General features: G+C 47.8%; 1 protein-coding gene across 1 annotated transcript in view; it reads right to left on the bottom strand.

Annotated features, from left to right (window-relative positions):
* Positions 1–15547, bottom strand: part of GSG1L (GSG1 like) — a 223060-nt gene that overhangs the window by 125336 nt on the left and 82177 nt on the right. The gene's annotated exons all lie outside the window — the stretch shown is intronic.

The raw sequence follows: 15547 nt of genomic DNA, 5'->3' as shown, positions 1-15547 counted from the left end.
AAAGAGGGCCGCGTAACAAAAAAAAAAAAAAAAAAAAAAAAAAAAAAAAATATATATATATATATATATATATATATAGTATATATACCAGACCACACCAAAACATTTTGTTTCTGACACATCCACAGTGAGATACAAAGATGAACTTCAAAGACATTATGCTAAGTGAAATAAGACAGGCACAGAAGGACAAATATTGCATATCCCACTTATATGAGGTACCTTGAGCAGTCTTATTCATAGAAACAAGAAGGAGAATGATGATTGGGAGGGGGGAATGGGAATTCGTGTTTAATGGATACTGAGTTTCAGTTTGGGAGGATAAAAACGGTATGGAGATGGATGGTGGTGATGGTTGCATAACAACATGAATGTACTTAATGCCACTGAACTGTACAGTTAAAATGGTAAATTTTATGTTATGGATGTTTTACCACAATTTTCAAAATTAAGAATTTATATTCATCAAAAGACATCTGTGACAAGGCAAGCCCACAGAGTGACAAAAGGAGTGTGTAATACCTATAAGCAACAAAGGGTTATAATATGTAAAAAAACAAAACAAAAAACCTTATAAAGCAATAAGTAACAGACAAACAATCTAATAGGCAAAAGATGTGAACAGGCAATTCATGCAAGAGAAAACCCAAATAACCATAAACATGAGGAGATGCTCAACCCCTTTAATAACCAAGGAAATGCAAATTGAAAACCACAATAAGATACCATTTCTCATCCATCCGTTTGGCAAATTAAAAAAATCTGATAAAGCTAATCATGGCGGAGAACAGAACAATGGGAATTCTCATACCACGTGTGTGGGAGTATAAATTGGTTCGCCCGCTTTGGAAAACAAGACGACTAGTACAATCAAAGATATACAGAGTTGATCCAGTAATTCCATGGCTAGGTAAACACTACAGCAGCGATTCTCAAACTGGAGGATGCATTAGAATCACCCTAGGGGCTTGTTAAACACAGACTGCCAGCCCCAAGCCAAAGTTTCTTGTCCAGGAGGTCTGGGGTGGGGCTTGAGAATTTACAGTTCTAATAGGCTCCCAGGTGATGCTGGCGCTGCTGGTCTGGGGACCACACTTGAACTAACAGCATTATTCATAATAAAAACTGAAAATGTCCCAAATATCCACTGAGAGTAAAATGAACAAACAGAAGGTCGTAGAGTCACACAATGGAATATTACACAGCAATAAAAATGAACAAACTACAGCTACGTGATTGCTATAGACTGAATGTTTGTGTCCCTTACACACACACAGATTCATATGTTGAAATTCTAACTCCCGATGTGATGGTACTTGGAGGTGGGGCATTTGGGGGTGATTAGATCATGAAGGTGGACCCCTCATGAAAGGGATTAATAACATAAAAGAGACCCCAAAGAGCTCCCTCACCCCTTCTGCCCTGTGAGAACACAGCAAGAAGACGGGCATCTGTGAACCAAGGAACAGGTTCCCACCAGACACTGAATCTGGCGATGCCTTGGTCTTGGACTTCCAGCCTCCAAAATTGTGAGAAATAAATTTCTGTTGTTTTTAGCAGCCCGAATGGACTACAATAATGATCAACATAATGTTAAGCAAAAGAAGCCAGACACAAAAAAGGTTCATCATTTGATCACATTTATGTAGAAAGTTTGAAAACAAGCAAATCTATTGTGTTTAAGTTTGCATACTTGATGCTAAACTATGAAGCAGGGTCAGCTAACGTTTTCTGTAAAGAGCCAGGGAGGAAATATCTTATGTTTTTCAGGCCATACCATCTCTGCCATAACCGCTCAACTCTGCCATTATAACATGGAAGCAGCCAGGGATATACATAAGGGAATGAGCGTAGCCGTGTTCCAGTAAAACTTTATTTACAAAAACAAGTAGCGGGGGCTTCCCTGGTGGCGCAGTGGTTGAGAGTCCGCCTGCCGATGCAGGGGACACGGGTTCATGTCCCGGTCTGGGAAGATCCCACACGCTGCGGAGCGGCTAGGCCCGTGAGCCATGGCCGCTAAGCCTACGCGTCCGGAGCCTGTGCTCCGCAACGGGAGAGGCCACAACAGTGAGAGGCCCACGTACCGCAAAAAACAAAACAAACAAAAAAAACAAAAACAAAATTATGCTAAGTAAAAGAAGTCAGGCACAAAAATCCTCATATTATATGATTCTGTTCATGTATGTCCAGAATTGACAATCTACAATGACAGAAAGGAGATCGTTGGTTGTGTGAGTCTGTGGGGTCTGGTGGATTGAGGGATGATGGGTATAGGAAACAGTGTTTCTTTCCAGGGTGATGAAAATATTCTATAATTAATAGATTCATATAATTCATCACCATTCATAGTGGTGATGATTGCACAACTCTGTGAATACACTAAAAACCACTGAACTTTAAGGGGACAAACAAATGGTAAGTGAATTATATCTCAAAAAAGCTGTTACCCCCCAATCAAAAAAAATTTTAAGTAATGAATAAAACCAACAGCTTCTGCCCTCACCACCAGAGATGGGCCAAGGAAGGGGAGTGTGTGATGAGACCAACAGACAGACACCAGCTTCGGAGAAACCACTTTCCTTCCTCGTGTCTCCGGAACAAGTGCGCGCACGCGCACACACACACACACACACACACACACCCAGAACGAGCGCGCGCGCGCGCACACACACACACACACACACACACACACACACACACACACACACACGTTGAATACCAGAAGCCCACGAGGCCAGAGATTCTGTGGACAAGCAGGGGACCAGGGCATCCCTGCCGAGAGACACAGGACTTTTTAAACTCAAAATGAAATTTCAGGGGAAAGCCTAAGCGAAGCAGAGCCTGTGGGAGTCAGGCTGGCTCCAGAACCGGCACCAGGTCTGCAGGAGCAAATTCCTGGGTAGCAAACCAGGGCAGGGGCTTCAGCCCTCCAGGGCCTGAAAGGGCCTCTAACTTAAGTCCATCATTCCTAGTGGGTTCAAGATATAGATAAGGTCTCTCTGCTCTTCACACAGGCTAAAGGCAGTGGGTTTGGGAGACTCTGTGTCACATCACAGACTTAGCGCCTCCAGGGAGCCCGGCAGATGGTTGCAAATGACGAGTCTGTGGGAGCCAGCAGATGTGGTGCGTGAGGAGCAGAGGGTGCCTTAGCTGCCACCTCCCTCTGCTCCACGCAGGCCCTGACAGCTGTGAGCCAATGGGGCCACTTGGCTGGGTCAGAACACACAGCAAAGCCAACCAAAGAACTTCCTGGGCCCAAGGAGTGAAAGAGGGGCCAGGAGGCCCCAGGCAGGGTGGAAAGACCTGTGAGGTGTGGCAGAAATAGCACGTGACTGATGGGATACATTGCTTTGCTGTGTGACCTCAGGCAAGTAGCTCAACTTCTCTGAGTCTGTTTCCCTGGGTGTAAACCAGAGATAACAGCACCTCCTCAAAGAGCTGTCAACAGAATTAAATGAACCAAGAGATGTGAAAGTATTTAGCAGGGAATGGAATTCTGTGCATGATTCAATGAAGGTTAGTTGAGTAGAAGTAAACGCAAATTTGAGTTCTTGCCAAGTTAGCTTTCCAGCTGGTTGGGCCGAACTGAGGAGATGGCGGAAATATGCTGGAATATTCATTCAACCTAGTGTTGATTGAGACAGACCCTGTGCTAAGCCCTCGCGTGGATTATTCCATTTGACTCTCGGAAGAATTCCACAAAGTGGATGCTATTTATCCCCATTTTTCAGATGAAGAAAGTGAGCCATAAAGAGGATGAGAAGCATGCCTGAGGTCCCACAGCTAATGAGGTAGAGTCACAGTTTGAATCCAGAGCCCATGCTCTGCATTAACACTGCACTCAGCTCTGTGATTAAATCCAAGCTCTGCCCCTCCCTGGATCGGGAGCAAGTGTCTTAGCCTGAGCCTCAGCTTCCTGATCTGAAAAGGGGGATAACAGTAAACCCACTTTGTGGGCTGTTGAGAAGATTAAATGGGCTAATATGCCTGAAAGGGACTGGTATGTAGCAGGTGCTCAATAAGTGTTCCAAGAATTGCCAGGGCTGGGCTGGGGGAGGCTGCCCCAGAGTGGGGACTCCACTTCTTAGGGATTGGTATGTGATTTGTACACTCATCATACAGGCACACCTTGTTATTGCATTTTGAAGATACTGCTTTTACAAATTGAAAATTTGTAGCAATCTTGCATTGTCAGACGATGTTTAGCATTTTTTAGCAATAAAGTATTTTTAATTAAGGTATGCACATTGTATTTTAGACATAACGCTGTTGCACACTTAATAGACTACAGTATTGTGTAAACATAACTCTTCTACGCGCTGGGAAACCAAACAATTGGTGTGACTTGCTTTATTGCGATATTTGCTTCATTGCAGTGGCCTGGAACTGAACCCGCAATATCTCTGAGGTCTACCTGTACTCAGGCCATGGCAGCCACGAAGAGTTTTATCTCAGGGCCTCAGTTTTCTTATCTGCAAAATGGAGCAGGTGAGACCAGCTCTCTGAGGCCTTCCCACCTGACAGCCCGTGTGTGATGGTTAGACTCCTGTCTTGGAACTAGAAGCATAACAAGAAGGAAGCAGCATTAGATGCATGAGTCATAAGGGCTTTGGAGGATGACAAGTGTCATCCCATGTGGTATGACGGCCCTTTCTCCCTCCCAGCCCCACCCAGACAACACTTACCTCGTCCCTTCCTTTCATTAGATTTTAGTCCTTCCCTAGTCGCGGGGATTCTTTTTCTATTTTAATAGCTTGCATCAAGGCAGCAAGTGGAATGGTAAAGCACAAGGACTCTGCAGCCCACCTGCCCAGGTTCCAACCCAGCTCCACCATCGCAACCCATATGGCCTTGGGCAAGTTAACTTAACCTCTCTGGGCCTTCGTTTCCCCACCCATCACATAGTTTAACGACAGCACAAACTCACTGAGTTGTTGGGGGAATCAGCTGGGTCTGACACAGTGGCAAAACAGAAATAAGTTTTTGGTACTATTATTATTTATTTTAAAGCACCTCGGAAAAAAATAACATGGCACACTAAAACCGTGAATTGACAGATTTCATTGCTCAGGATGGGGAGAAAATAATTCGACTTTGTAAGTGAATCAACGTAAAGAGAAATAGTAAGTGAATAATAATATGGTGCAGTATACGGCCCAAATCGGGAAGGCAGTGCAAAATGAAAATTCAGGGGACTTCCCTGGTGGCACAGTGGTTAAGAATCCACCCGCCCATGCAGGGGACACGGGTTCGAGCCCTGCTCCGGGAAAATCCCACATGCCGCGGAGCAACTAAGCCCGTGCACCACGACTACTGAGCCTGCGCTCCAGAGCCCCCGAGCCACAGCTAATGAAGCCCACGCACCTAGAGCCCGTGCTCCGCAACAAGAGAAGCCACCGCAATGAGAAGCCCGCGCACCACAACGAAGAGTAGGCCCCGCTCGCCTCAACTAGAGAAAGCCCGCGCACTGCAACGAAGACCCAACACAGCCAAATTAATTAATTAATTAAATTAAAAAAAAAGAAAAGAAAATTCAGGGCCTCTTGTTGAAAAAATTATTAAGAATTTCAAGACAGACTTTGACTTCGCGACCCTGGGTTCCGGCTGCCTGCTACCTGCAGTCTACTCTGTGCGGTCATGTCTGTGCTGACTCCACTGCTGCTGAGGGCCCTGACAGGCCCGGCCCAGCGGCTCCCCGGGCCCCGGGCCCAGATCCATTCCAAGCCGCCGCGGGAGCAGCTCGGAACCATGGATATCGCCATTGGGCTCACCTCCTGCTTCCTGTGTTTCCTCCTGCCGTCGGGCTGGGTCCTGTAACACCCAGAGAACTACAAGAAGCGGGAGAGACAGTAGCTGTCCTCTCCCTCAGCCTGTGACCTGGCCACCCCAGCCCGTCCTGATCATGTCTGCCGCATTCCTGGCCGGCCTCCCCGGGATCCCGTCCTTCAGTTACAGTGACCTCTTCTGCAATCATGACCTCTCCATTTCTCCATGTTGACATCCTGGGACCACATGTATCCATTTAGAAGGCGCTGCTTGGTAGGGCCTCCCTTGTAACAATAAAGTCTATTTAAACCCTGCTTCAGGGGGAATTCCCTGGTTGTCCAGTGGTTAGGACTCTGCTCTTTCACTGCTGAGGGTGTGGGTTTGATCCCTGGTCAGGGAACTAAGATCCCGCAAGCTATGTGGCCTGGCCAAAAAATAAATAAAACAATAAACCCTGCTTCAGAAACTCAAGAAAAAAAGAATTTCAAGACAGTTACAGTATAGCATTAAACCAAATGGAGGGTCCTTCCGTGCACGGAACCCTATGAGACTATAACGTCACGTGCCTACGAAGCTGGCCCCGGTTCTACATCTTGGCAAGGATGTGGGCTACATGGATGTATGCATTTCTTGAAACTCACTGAACTGTACATGTAAACTCTGTGCCTTTCACTCTTTGTATATTATATAAATGAAATTATATCAATTAAAAAAGAAACATGACAAAATAGGGTTATAAATTCCCTGCTCATCACAGGCAGTGTGGGTCAGCAATGAGGTGCAGGTATAGACCTGTATGTTGAATGTTGTCTTCTTTTAACCCAGTCTGTGTATCCCCAGCCCCTGCCTACAGGATGTGCACTGCCCAGCCCAATGCCACTCACGTAGATGAATCATGACCCCCAGAGTTGCACAGTGGGTAACCTACACAACTGTACCTGGTGGCCCTGACTGTATAACTTCGTTTGAAGGACTCATCATTTGTCTAAAGTGAAGGTCCTGTGTGAATGCAAAGCCTGGGCCAAATGGAAGGGTCTTATGGCAAATTCCATCCCAAGGCCTCCCTTCCAGGCAGAGATCCAGAAGGAAACCAGCCCATGCAAAGACTTTCCTAGAATGTGCAAAGGAGCCATCCTTCAAATTCCTCCACCCCCGTGCAGTTCAGCAAAGCCCTATTTCCCCAACGCTGCTGAAACCTCTGCTCAGAGGGGCAAAGAGCTGGATTTAAGCATCCGAGGTAATTTCTCAAACTAAAGTATGATAAGACCGAAGAGTCATTTCGAAATGTTAATTACCACTGTTTACACTTAACAGAGTCTTCTCACCATGGAGAAACTATTTCCAATTATGAAACATGAAAGCTGGTCACCGTTTGGGGTTAATATGACACTCTCTGAGAGAGCGAACAGGCCAGACTACCCAGACACCTAATTACCTGGAAAGATAATCTTGAATAATTGGAATTAGAGCAACTAAAGCAATTATTGGATGTTGTGATCTCCGGGAGCAGTCCTCCACCGGCACGGGGGTTTAATCACTTTTAATAAGAGCACGTAATTAGAGGAATCCAGAATTTCAGAACGAAAGTGGCAGAACCAGCACTTCAGAATGAGGGAGGTGGGAGGACCATGTGTGATGCTAGAGAAAATGAGGCTGGAGGAATGGGTGGGAAGGAAGGGTGAGATGAGAAAGGATGGGTGGTGTTGGCAGGGTGGGCGGGATGCTGATTAAAAGCCCTCAGGATCCTGGCAGGTGAGGCTGACTCTAACCTAAATTTGCTGTGTGACTTTGAGCAAGGCACTTAACCTCTCGGGGCTATACCTTCCTTCCACTCTTCAGTCATTCAGCAAGTGTCTATTGCACATCTGTCACGTGCCTGGCACAAGGATACTGGGTCTCACGTCTTTGCACATGTCATTCATTCTACCAGGAATGACACCCCCCCACCGCCGTGCCCCTTATGCAGTAGAGGGAATGCCACTCATCCTTCAGGACCCTCCCCACATGGAACCCTCCACACAGCCTTCCTATACCGCCATCTTTTCCTTCCACAGGCCTCTGGGCACCCCCATGGGTCCCTGATTCACAGATGTGACTCTCCACCTCCTTGTGTGTCTCCCCCACTAGAAGGCTCCTCAAGATCGGAAGCCGTGAGGCGTTCTCCTCACTGACCCAGCTCCTGGCACACAGCCTGGCACCGAGGGATGCTGCCCACTAGCCTGCCCTGGGAAGGTGGACAAAGGTCCCTGCAGCCCTTCCCCGAAAACAAGGCTGCAGCCTGCCCTGCTCCCAAGAATGAAATGGCTCCAGGTGAGGTGGCCTGTGTTGTGAGTTTATTGAGAATGGCCAGGAAATGATCTCCTTCTGTAGGAGGATGCCAGAGCTCTGCTGCCTCCACAGAAGGACCAGGGCCATTCAGACAAACGATGGTTCCCACCCACGGTCAGAGGGCTGCAAAAACTAGCTCAATGTTGTCTGGGAATGGCAGGAGAGAGGGAAAAATGGATGTGTGGACCACTCGGACCAGTCTCTTGCCTCTTTGTGTCCTGAACTGTCTGTCTTGTTGGGATGAAAGAATCAGAGTTCCCTCTGTGTCAGGCCCTGGACCACAGGCATGTACTCGGTGACTTGGGAGCCCAGAGCGGGCATAACTAACTCAGCCTGGGGGCCAGAGAGGACTTCGCAGAGGCAGGACCTTTGGGTTGGCAGGTGAAGGTGACAGTGAGTTCCCCAAGCAGCCAGGGAGAAAAGATCACCCAGGATTAACGCACAGGCACAAGGATGCACCAGTGACTCGGTGTGTTCAGGCTGCAGCCAGCAGGCTGACCTGCTTGCAGTTCGATGTCAGAGTCTGGGCAACTGTGGAAGCTGGTTCCCCTCTCCCTTCCCTGTTCGGCATGTTCTGATCTATGCACCTTTCAGTTCTATGACATAAATCAATAAAATGCACTAAATAAATTAAGTGAGCAGCAGAATTGTAAATCGATTTCAGACGGACAACAGAGAGGTTGAGGGAACCAACAAGAGACTATTATAGGAACTCAGTTGAGAAATGACTCACGCTAGACTAGGGATTGTGGCCACGGAGCCACCACATTGTTGCATACCCCTGAAATATTAAACAAATGAAACCTACAAGCTTAGGAGATTGTTTCACAAAAATTGCCAGGTGGTAGCTGCCCAAAATCCCAGCTCCCTGGGAAAGAGGGGCAGGGAGCCGGGATGGCTTAAAACACAGCTCAGCCCGGGCGTGACAGAGGAGACCACAGCTTCCAGAGTCGGGATCCAGATTTCCAAACCCAAATGGGACACCCAGTATCTATAACATGGCCCCTGTTCCTTCCTTCCTTCTTTCCTTCATTCAACAAAACTTTATTAAATTCTTGTTGTGTGCCAACCCCAACCGGGGCACGGGAGCCACTGGAAAGACAAGATCCAGTGCCTGTCCTCAAGGAGTGTCCAGTCTGGTGGAGAAGATGGTCTCAAGGCAGTGTGAGGGGCGCTAATAGGACCAGCCACCGTGGGTACTTCTGGGGTCCGAGGTGCCTTTTCAGAAGACGTCATGTCTTAACTGGGCTTTGAAGGATAAATAGAAGTTTTCATGGCAAACAAGAGGTGGTAAAGGTAGGTCAGGCAGAGGGAAGAGAATATGCAAAGGCACAGAGGCATGAGATACGATGGAGAGTTTGGGGGGAAATGTATGCAAGTAAGGAGGCGGGGCTGGAGCACAAGGTCCACATGAGGGATTACAGGAGGTGGAGTGGAAAAGGCGGACACACACTAGATCACGAAGGGCCACGAGTGCCGTGTTACATGGTGTATGTTTAGGACCCAGGAAAGCAGGAGGCTGATGGAGCTGGATTTCCAGTTTAGAAAGATAATTTAGAATTCAGTACGGGAAATTTTTGTTTTACTTTTTATGAAAGTATCACATATACAGAAAAAGGCATTGATCACAAACGTACAGCTTGATGAACTTTCATAAACTGAACACATCGTGTAACTAGCACCCGGCTTAAGAAACCTAACATCGCCAGCTGCCAGAGCCCTCCACTGGCTCCCTTGCAGTCACATTCGCTCTTCAAGGGTAACCCCTGTCCTGACTTCTGACAGCACAGATCCGTTTTGCCTGATTTCCAGTTTTATATAAATGGAATCACATACTGTGTGTTCTTTTGAATCTGGCTCCATTTGCCCAACATCCATACTGCTGCGAGAAGTTGGAGACTGCACAGTACTCCACGGTGTGTGCTGATGGGCATTGAGGAATCACAGTGATTTACCAGTACAGCCTTGATGGCAAATATGGATCAGGACGAGCTCAATTCCTTCCCTCCTTCCTTCCTTCATTCATTCTTCATTCATTCATTCACAGTGAGAACCCATCCACCTGTGAGGGGAAGCTCCAACCTGGGATTTAGGAACTGGGAATTTTCCCCATACCACACCTTGACAAATGACTTGGGACAGATCTTTACTGGGGGGTCCAGTTAACATAACAAAGGGCAGAAAACCCCAAAATCCTCATGGACGCCCCCCACCCCTGCCCCACGGCAGGATCAGAGGTGGCAGCCATCATGTCCCTAGCCTTTTGCACTGGAGGGTGGCCTCCTTGTTCCTCGGCTGGAGCCCTCCCACGATGCCTAATAACCATTTCCGTAGCTCTCTCCCACTCCTGTAGGGCAGGGACCTTCACCTCATTCGTCCTTGCATTGCCCCCCATACCTAGCCCAGATCTTGGATTAAAGTAGGTGCTCAGGAAATATGTGTTGAATTGGAAGGCATGTGTGCAGATGACTGGCATGCAGAGGCTGCTCAATGGATTGTTTGGGGAAGGAATGAATTACCTCCCTCAAATATTTTGGTTACTTTTGGAAAAATAAATAAGTCACTTTGGGATGACAATGACCAGAGGAGACCCTGATGAGCAAATTAAGCACATACACCCAGAAATCCATCTGGGCCAGTTCCAGCACAGCCAGCTGTCAATCATCCTTAAGGCCTGTGGTCAGGCCCAGGTGTGGCAGATTAGACTATCACTCAGCAAATATTCATTCCCACTCCACCCTCCACATGGGTTGTGTATTTCTTGCCCCATTGATGTTGGATGCAACCCCATGACTTGCTTTAGCCAACAGGATGTTAGCAGATAGGATGTAAGCAAAGGTTTTAAATGTGCTTGTGCATGGGACTCCCCCGGCAGTCCAGTGGTTAAGACTCCACGCTTCCATGGCAGGGGGCATGGGTGCAATCCCTGGTCGGGGTACTAAGATCCTGCATGCTGCACAGTGCAGCCAAAAAAAAAAAAAAAGGAATATATATATATATATTTTTTTTTTTAATGTACTTGTGCAGTTAGCCACCTTGCATTGCTGTCCCCTCTATTTAGCCCCCAAAAAGAATACACACGGAGTGGACTTGAGCCCAGTCTGCAGCCTGGAACCAAGACAGCCTACATCAGCTAAACCTAAGTCAACCCACAGACATGCAAGCAAAAAAATACATGCCGAGTGCCACTGAGTTTGGGGATGGCTTGTTACACAGCATTATAGTGACTATCGCTGACCAATACACTAGGTTTGAAAAATATCCAGTTGGTAGGAGAATTATTTGGTAGGAGAATATGGCCCCAGGGGATAAGAGGTTGCGATTTGGAGAGACAAGGGAAACCTTGAAGAGGAAGATTAGGAAGCATAAGAAGCTTTTCCTCTGCATTTTCAGTAACAAGTTCACAATACACAGACGTTGCTGTTTATCTGCATTTGCACATTTCATCTTCACAAACTGCTCAAGCATCCTTAATTCATTCCTCCTCCTCTGCTTCTCATGTCCTGCTGGGCAGATCTTTGTCAGAGAATTTATTACTCTGCTCTGCCAGTAGGGCTCCAGTGCTGGACTGGGCCCTGGAGGCCCAGAGGTAAATAAGAAACCACTGCTCGGAGGGCCCCATTCTCGTGAGGGAGAACGATATGGGTACAGGTTACTATTATTCAGCTGTGATACAAGATTCTCAAAGTGTACTGGGGACATAATCTGAATGTCCAGTGATAGGGCTTGGTTAAATAAATTGTTTCTATGTGATGGGCTATTATACAGCTGTTCCAAAAGATGAGTGAGTTCTATGTATTGATATAAAAAGCAATCTATGATTTTATATAGGTGTATAAGTATATATGTGTATATACGTATGTGTGTGTATTTATCTATCTACCTATCTATCTTTCATCCTTCTAACTTTCTTCAGGGACTAATAAACCAAACCATTACCAGTGAATATCTAAGGGTGGGCTTATAAGAGACTTTCATTTCTCATTTACACATTTAAAAATTGTTATAATTTTTATAACAAGAGTGTATACAGTTAAAAATCAATGTTCATTTTTCATTAATTCAACAGTGCCAGGCATTGCTTTGGGCCCTGGGGATACAGTGAGTCACAAACAAGACAAAAATCCCTGCCCTCATGGAGCTGACATTCTTTTAGGGGAGACCACTGTTAATCAAAGAAGCACTGAGTACATTTCTTATGTGATGTAAAGACAACTAAACATTGAAGAGAGTAGAGAAGGACTTGGCAGGAGGAAGGGCTGCTCTAAGGATGTTCAAGGAAGGCTGCCCTGAAGATGTGACGTTTGAGTGATGAGAAGGGAGCAGCTGTGCAGAGAGCTGAGAGAACAGTGTTCCAGGAGCAGGAAACAGCAAGTGCCAAGGCACACACTAGTTTGGCTGACTCAAGGAACAGTAAAGATTTTGGAGACCTAAAGTATGGTGAGGGAGGGGAGATTACAGGAGATGAGATCCCGGATATACAGGGCCAGATCCCCCAGACCTTACAGGCCAAGATGAGGACACTGAATTTTACTCTGAATGAGATGAGAGCCAAGGTAGGGTTTTAAACAGGGAGCCACATGAGATGATTTATGCTTTAACAGGATCATTCTGGCTACCAGTGAAGCAGGGGTCAAAAATGGAAGGACATAACCAGTTAAGAGACTGTGGCAGGAATCCAGATGAAAAATGGTTGTGGCTTAGGCTAGTTTAAAATGAAAAGATATTTCCCACGTGAAGCACAAAGCTAGAATGATCAGGAGAACCAACAAAAATATGCCATGGTGAAAACACTGACGACAGACACGTATTTTGCCAGGGGAGAGGGTAGGGAGGAAAGGACAGAGGGTATTGGAGAAAATGGCAAAGACGGGGCCCATTTCAGAAGGGCCTCAATTACTCACTCACACACACACACACACACACACACACACACACACACACACACACACACACACACACACACAGAGAGAGGCTCGGAAGGCCTACCTTTTCAGCAGAAGAACAAGGCATTTAAGAGCCAGACAGCTCAGTTTTAAATCCCAGCATCCTAACTGTGTGACTTTGGGCAAGTCAATTAACTCTCTAGGCCTCAGTCTCCTCATCTGTTAAATGGGGATTAAATGAGCCACCAGGTATAAAGTTCTCAGAACAGCACCTGGCACATGGTAAGCACGGCATGAAAGCCAGTTTGTGTTAGTGTCACCTAACACTAATTATTATGATCGGATTTTGCAGAGCAGGAAGGAAGTCACAGGGGGAGTGGGTGCAGCCAGAATCTGAGAGAAGAGTGTTCCTTGGGCGAGAACACGTCTGGGCTCCAATATCGGCCCAGACTCCCTGTGTGACCCTGAACTAGTCCCCCTCTCTCTGCAGCCTGGGCTCCTCATCTGTGAAACAGACAGTGTGGAGAAGACTCGGCGAGCACACAGAGGGGTCCGGGGACACCAGGCTCCTGCAGGTGCCCCTGGGAGGACTGGGCCGGGAGGTTCGGGAACAGGCCACAGAGCTGCCTGACCAAACCCCGCCAACCCCAAAGGTGAGCCTAAGTGCTTGAGAGGCAGTGAGTCCATGAAAACTGGTCTGCAAAGCCAGCCCACTCAGGCTTCTTATAAACATTTTTATACACACAGCCAGAAGGTCTTCGGCGTGGCCACCAAGCCCTGAAAGTAAAATCACGAGGCCAGTAAAACACAAAGATACAACCCATCTGGGGCCTCGGTCCCCATACACGAGGCAGGAATAAGCCACCATACAGTCCACACTGTATGTGGACACACACACGCATGTACACACATCCACACGCTCATATGTGCACACATGTGTACATGCCTCCGTGCCCACACTCGCCCACGAGTGTGCATGCAGGCACACACACGAGACCCATGTGCACGCTCTCAGAGGAGCACCTGCCCATGCATGCATATCCTCGCCCTCAACCAGACATGCACACACATTTACATATGCACACACAGGCCCAGCTTCCTGGAAGCCAGATTTGGAGCAGAGGTGACCCAGGAACTCCAAGGCCTTGGGGATTATGGGATGATCATCGTAGAGGTTGCCTACAGGTATTGGCTTCTCAGATGCAGTACAACGGAGGGGTACGGAGCATGGGCTCTGCTCCTTATGAGATGTGAGACATGAGTGGCTTAATGTCTCTAAGGCTCAGTTTTCTCATCTGTCAAGTGGGGTGAGAATGTCAGCCCCTTCTTAGCAAGGTTGTGGGGAGGTTTCTCAGTTGATACATTTAAAGTGTTTGGCCCAGTGCCTGACACACTGTACCTACTCAGTAAATATCAGCCATTTATTAGCAGCTGTAGTATTTTCTGAAGAACTCAGTTTGGAAGCTGTGGCCCGAGTTGCTCAACTCGAAACTTCAGGGATGGCCACAAGTAGACACTAAACAGGGCATCGTCACTGGGAAGCAGAGGCAACAGAGGAGGTGGTCCCCACTGCAAAAAGCTTGCTCAGAGGGGGAAGCCCAGCCTCTTCCTGGACCCGAGAGCACTATGGGCTCCCTGTCACACGCCCCTCAGTCTCACCAGCTGCCACTTGGCTGGAGCTCTTCAAGGGGACAGCGTCTGTGAGACAGGAACATCACCAGCCTCAAAGACACGCAGCCCCCTTGCCTGTCCCGCCTCTCCCAACACCCTGGAGGGGTCAGAGACGGGGCACTTCAGGCCCTTGAACCTCCTGACACTGCAGGGAAACTGCAAACTCAGCCCCACCAGCAGGGGGCGTGGGTGACCGCACATCCTGGATGTAAGACTTTCCCCTGAGCCTGGGCCCACCAAGGCCCCCCATGTCGGGACAGTTTAGGACTGAACTCTTGTCTCAGTTTCCCCACCCCGACTCCCAGGACCAGAGCCCTCTCCTAATCTCCAGGCTGTCTGAAGAGACCTGCATACCTGTTCTCTCTTGGCAAGGGTTCTCCTTGGCGGTAGGGTAGGGAAGTAGGAAGGTGGCCACGCCCTGCGCTCCTGTGGCAGCGCATCCTCCAGTATCCATTCTCCTGTTCTTTCATAATGATAAAACCCCTGCCTTTCAGCTGAGCACATGGTTGCCAGGATAAAGACCTCATTTCCCAGCCTCCCTTGCAGCTGTGATCAAGTTCTGGCCAAGGGGATATAAGCCTGTGTCATGGGGCAACTTCTGGGAACCTTCCTGTTGACATGCAACCTTTGCCCTTTCTACTTTGCCTTTCCTCTACCCTGTTGCCTGGGGTGCAGATGTGACGGCTGTATCTCTAGCCATCCTGTTAGTCCATGAGGACAAAGGCCACAGGGATGATGGAGAGGCCCCCAGGGGCCGGGATCCTGAAGACCGCATGAAGCAGAGCCACCCTAGATTTGAAACTTTTAAAAGGAATAAATACATTTCTCCACTGAAGCCAGTTATTTGGGGCCGCCATTACTTGCAGCTAAACCTAATCCTGACAGCTCTGCCCCCT

The sequence above is a fragment of the Lipotes vexillifer genome, unplaced genomic scaffold, assembly GCF_000442215.2.
Source record: "Lipotes vexillifer unplaced genomic scaffold, Lipotes_vexillifer_v1.1 scaffold426, whole genome shotgun sequence".
Taxonomy (NCBI): Eukaryota; Metazoa; Chordata; class Mammalia; order Artiodactyla; family Lipotidae; genus Lipotes; species Lipotes vexillifer.
This window is presented reverse-complemented; position numbering and strand designations above follow the sequence as displayed.